This window comes from Schistocerca serialis, chromosome 8 (genome assembly GCF_023864345.2).
Source record: "Schistocerca serialis cubense isolate TAMUIC-IGC-003099 chromosome 8, iqSchSeri2.2, whole genome shotgun sequence".
NCBI lineage: Eukaryota > Metazoa > Arthropoda > Insecta > Orthoptera > Acrididae > Schistocerca > Schistocerca serialis.
Genome location: NC_064645.1, coordinates 488,960,784 through 488,966,104, shown reverse-complemented (window position 1 = coordinate 488,966,104; position 5,321 = coordinate 488,960,784). Strand labels below are relative to the sequence as shown.

General features: G+C 40.6%; 1 non-coding gene across 1 annotated transcript; it reads right to left on the bottom strand.

Moving 5' to 3' along the window:
- Positions 1-4,305: 4,305 nt before the first annotated feature.
- On the bottom strand, positions 4,306-4,389 carry Trnas-gga (transfer RNA serine (anticodon GGA)). The gene is given in 2 exon segments: positions 4,306-4,340; positions 4,350-4,389. It is a non-coding gene; the product is annotated as a tRNA-Ser (tRNA).
- Positions 4,390-5,321: the final 932 nt, after the last annotated feature.

Sequence of the window (5,321 nt, the reverse complement as noted above, 5' to 3'; positions counted from 1 at the left end):
GCGAACATTACGGAGATCCTCCGTGAGCTCAAATGGGAATCTCTGGAGGGAGAGAACGTTCTTTTCGCGAAACACTTGTGAGAAAATTTATAGAACCCGCATTTGAAGCTGACTGCAGAAAAATTCTAGTGTCGCCTACGCAAAGTTCGCGTAAGCACCGCGGAGACAAGAGAAATTAGGGTTCTTATCGAGGCATACAGACAGCCGTTTTGCCGTCGCTCCATTTACAAAAGGAACAGTAAACGGATGACTAGTAGTGGTGCAAGGTACCCTTCGTCATGCACAATACGGTGGTTTCGGTATATACCTCCCTAACGAAGCATTTGCGGACCTATCTTCATGTAACATTTTTTGTTCAGAATTACTTATACTGTCTCTGCTTAAAATATAAAATTTTAAGCAGTGACAATGTAAGCAATTTTGAACAAAAAATGTTTTATGAACATAGGTAAACAAATGCTTCGTTAGCGAGGTACGGGTATTGAAAGGAACTTTAATTCTGCAAAATTGATATGCACAACTTGAACGTATACGCAATACAACTGGACCGTAACGTGATTTTCTTGCAAACAATGCACGGGTACATGCCATGCTTACGATATGCATCCCATCACGTATTATGGTCATTTGACGTACTTAATACGTAGTACAGTCACCCGTTGTTTGCTCAATTGTGCCGTGTAAGCCGTATTGTGTAATGTACCGGCGACGGATCGGTTAGCTGTGTAGTGTATGGTGTTAACTATGTTCGTACAAGCGCTGCTAACAATACCACACGTCTACAGTAATGAGGAATAAGCAGATATGGTGTACGTTTAAGGCGCTTTCCGACTCAGTGATTACCTGATCGCAGGGTGTTTACCAAAGTGTTTATCTCTTCCAAGTAGGCATTTTTCGTCCCAAAGTGCACGTCAACAAACTTTGCAATAACAGGAAGAAATTATCGCAAGTGTTGAGCAAAGTCCCGGTACGAGCATACAAAGAATGTCCCTGTGTTTGAATGTCCCACAGACATGAGTGTGGGAAACATTACATGCGGAAAACCTGTATCTATTTCATATACAGCGTGTCCTAAATCTCCACGTTGGCAACAATACCTAACGACTTCAGTTCTGGCACTGGATAATTGAGAATAGTCATTTGCTTCCATACATACTACTCACTGATGAAGCACAATTTTCACGACATGGAATAAACAACACACGCAATAATCATCTATTGTCACGGTAAAATACACACGCTTCAGTGTACAGCAATTTCCAAGCGTGTTTTGCCATAAATGTTTTGTACGCCATGATCGGTAACCTTTTGATGGTCCATTTATTATCAATCAGCGATTGACGGGAGAGAGGTACCAGCATTTTTTGGAAAATTCATTTGTGGAACTATTGGAAGACATTCCTTTAGCCAAGCGAAGTGGAATGTACTTTCAACGTGACGGTGCCCCTCCACATGTTACTTTACATGTGAGGGACCATCTCAACCGCACCTACCCTAATCGCTGGATTGGCCGTGGTGGTGCTATTAACTGGCCTCCAAGATCACCTTTAGATTTCTGTTTATGGGGTTGGACGAAATCAGGGATGCACAAAGTGAAGGTAAATACACGAGATGAACTGCTTCGTCCCATCATGAACGGTGCTGAATTGATTAGAACCAACCACAGGCAATTGAACAAGCAACACAACATGTTATCGCTAGAGCGCAAAAGTGCATTGGCTTTCATGGAGGAATATTTGACCCTGTTCTGTGAACTGTACAACATCTGTAAGATAAGTGTTAAAGCCATTTGTAAAAGACGTGGTACGTCTTTTTCAACTTAGTACATGTAACATTCATGTTGTAATGCATTATGTACTAAATGCAAAATAATAAACATTATGTAAAAATGTGTAATATAACTGCACTTCTCTGCAACATTGTTTTTAAGAAAAGCGCGTTACGGTTCAGTTGTATTGCGTTTACGTTCAAATTGTGCACATCAGTTTAGCAGAATTAAAGATCCTTTCAATACCCATTCCTCCTTAACTAAGCATTTGCTGACCAATGTTCATACAACTTTTTTTTTCAGAATTACTTATACAATCACTGTGTAAAATATTGACCTTTCCTCCCCAAACACCAGTTTGCATAAGGCAAAGTTGATGGCAACTGTAGAATGCAGCACGAAAGTTTAAAAGTTTTTCCTCAACAAATATTCTGCGTCATTTGACCTAGGGGAAACAGGAAAGTAGCAAGTAGATATCGTACATTCCGCTTGCAGTTTTGTTAGGACTGTAGCGTGTGCGAACAGCAAAATGCGTTTTCTGCGTATGGAACACTCGCTGTACGTACGGCAATATTGTATAACACTGAAAATGGTTTTACGAATGATAATGACTAATATATCAATTATTTTTCATTTTTGTCTAATAATAGGTGTCAAATTTGTGTTGAGCAAAATTTGATATTTTTTCTTCATCTTAGTTGCATGAAAACACAATTCTGGTTATCGGTCTCGGGCCATTCTCAAACCACACACCTTCTTCCTTGTTATCAACCGTAACTAGTTATGCAATATGGTCCCAATAGGTACGAATAGCTTTGTGCATGAAAGTCGAACTGCGAGCAGCACATACTCTCATCGGTAAGACAGCCTATGTGTCTACTGTTACTCCTAAACGAGACAATCTGTAACACCAGAGCTCCATAGTTCTACCGACATAAATTTTTCTATTTTGTCTGTTCTACCTTCTATCATTAAGATATTGTAAATATTGTTTGGTTGCATTAATAGTACAAAAGTGTTCGCTCTTTCCTTTGTAAAAACTTTAATGTCATGGTTTGATTCTATGCAGTGTAGTTTATGTAGCATTTAAATTCTTTGTCTCATTTGGAGGGAACAAAACTTAATGTATATAATAGTAATTTCGTTTAAATAATTTTTTTGTAGAAATACCAAAATGTGCAAATGTGCTGTTTTAATTAATATGTTTGGCTATTGTTATGTAATTGCTGATCCTCACTTAGGGCTCTTAGTTATTTTGTAAGTAAAAGGTGTTGTGGTTCCCCTCGGGAACGGAAGCATGCAGCGCGCAAATTGTGGTTGGCCTAGGTAGAAAAGGTGAAATTAAGAGTCAGTCGGGGACGAGCTACCAAACTGTCAACTGCTCATGTAAAAGTCGTGTATTGTGCTAGTGCCGAGAGAGGGTTTTCATGCCACTTTCCAACGTCGCGGATGGACGGATAAAGAGCTGGAACTATTCTGGAATTGGTACCGCGTGCTAATCCACCCACCGACATGCACTCGCCACCACGTCGCGCAATCACTGAAAAAGGAACCAGGTAATTGTAAATATGTAAAGTGAATAATCAGCTCATTAGATGTTTTAGTGTGCACAAATATAAGGTAACTTATACTCGAACTCTTATATCTACCTTTATTTTTTATCCCTGGTCACATAACCACTTAGAGTCCTTCCTATGCTAAAGTGATTACCGAGTGTCCTTATTGAAAGAACATTAAAGCTCAGTGTTTTAGCAGAACTGAGTAATATAGTAAATAATGCTTGCTGAAAATAATTTTTCTATTAAAACGCTTATTAAAATTTTGTTGCCAATTTCTAAAGTAAAAGTTCTCAAAACTGAGGCTCATAAAGTCTTACAAACACATCAAGTTGTGTTCTACTGCAGTAATAGTTGAGAACTAATATTGTTGAAGGTAGATGGCGATCACTCTCCCTCCTCTCAAAAGTAGATCTCCAAGGTCCTATAGTACTGTGATACGGTTATCGTGGTGGGCAGAGGAGATACAATTCGTCCTTGGGCCCACAAAACCAGTCCTGAAACATGCAAATAGTATGAGCAGGGGCCCTGTCGTCTTGGAACACACCATCAGTATTGGGAAACAAACATTGTATGATAGAATGGACCTGATCAGCCAAAATGGCCGCGTAATCACTGGCAGTAAGGCACCCTTGTAGAGTAACCATGGTATCCATAAAACACCACGATATGGCTGTCCAAATTTTCACCTATTCCCCGCCATGTTTTACTCTCGGGACGTAACCTCGGCCAGTAATTGGTAACAATGTAACACAATATTCACTCGACTAAATTGCATTCTTCCGTTGCTTCATAGACCAGTTTTTATGTCTTCCGCTCCACGTTTTCCTGATATGGTGATTTTCGTCACTGATGAATGTTTTTGAAATTCTAAAAAAAAAAATTGCTCTGAACACTATGGGACTTAACATCTGAGGTCATCAGTCACCTAGATTCAGATATGCTTAAACCTAACTAACCTAAGGACATCACACACATCCGTGCCCGAGGCAGGATTCGAACCTGCGACCGCAGTGGTCGCGCGGTTCCAGACTGAAGCGCCTAAAACCGCTCGGCCACACGGGCCGTTGAAATTCTAGCTCGGCCTCCATTTCCCACTACATGTGCCTCCCTACGTGTTTCTTTTTTTTTTACTGACAGATTTCACGAGTGTCGCAATCGGTTTTTCCGTGAATTTTGCAGCATTCGTCCTCTTATTTTACGTCAAAATGCTCTTCAGTGACCGTCTGTCACGATCATTCGTCAGAAATTTTCGTCTGTGTTGTGACAGCGGATGTTGTTTTTTGGCTTTCCTTGTATGTGGTATAAACTTTGATACGGTGCCTCTTGAAACGTCAAACACTTTGTAAGGTGTCAGGCAAATACAACACCTTCCATGAAAACTCTGACATGATAAGCAAATCCAGTAGTATGTCACATAGCTCCGAATAAATCGTGACGTTAAATTAACCAAAGTATTACGAGTAACGAGTGAGTAAATGGAATACCACAGGCTAACACAAGAATGCCTAAATGCATGTCATAGCTTCCCACCGTGATACAGACGCAATTCCGAGGGGAGAAACGAGAACAGAAGCCGAGAGCAGAACCGTGTTAAGCGAGAAGGCCCTACGATAAGGGACGGACACCCACGTCGCCAGCTAACCGCTACGACCACACCACTCACAAGTGTTTAGCGTGAGACTTTTTCGCATCTCTGTAACGTTAGGACCACCCCCCAGCCCATGTTAAAAGATAGAGCCCTCCACAAGAACAGTATAGATCTTACGATAACACTAAAGGACCACACCAGCTGCAAGTTTTAGCGTGAGACTTTTTCGCGTCCCTGTTACGTTGCAAACTTTAAAAACATTGCCCCACCACAAAAAGTATAACGTTTCTCATTGAATAGACAGAATTTTTGTAGGCTGAGCTTAAGGTTAACAATGAGACCCTGACTGGTCGGATGAAAACACAGCCAGATAGTTTTTTTTAAACCAACTTCGGTAAATTGTAGT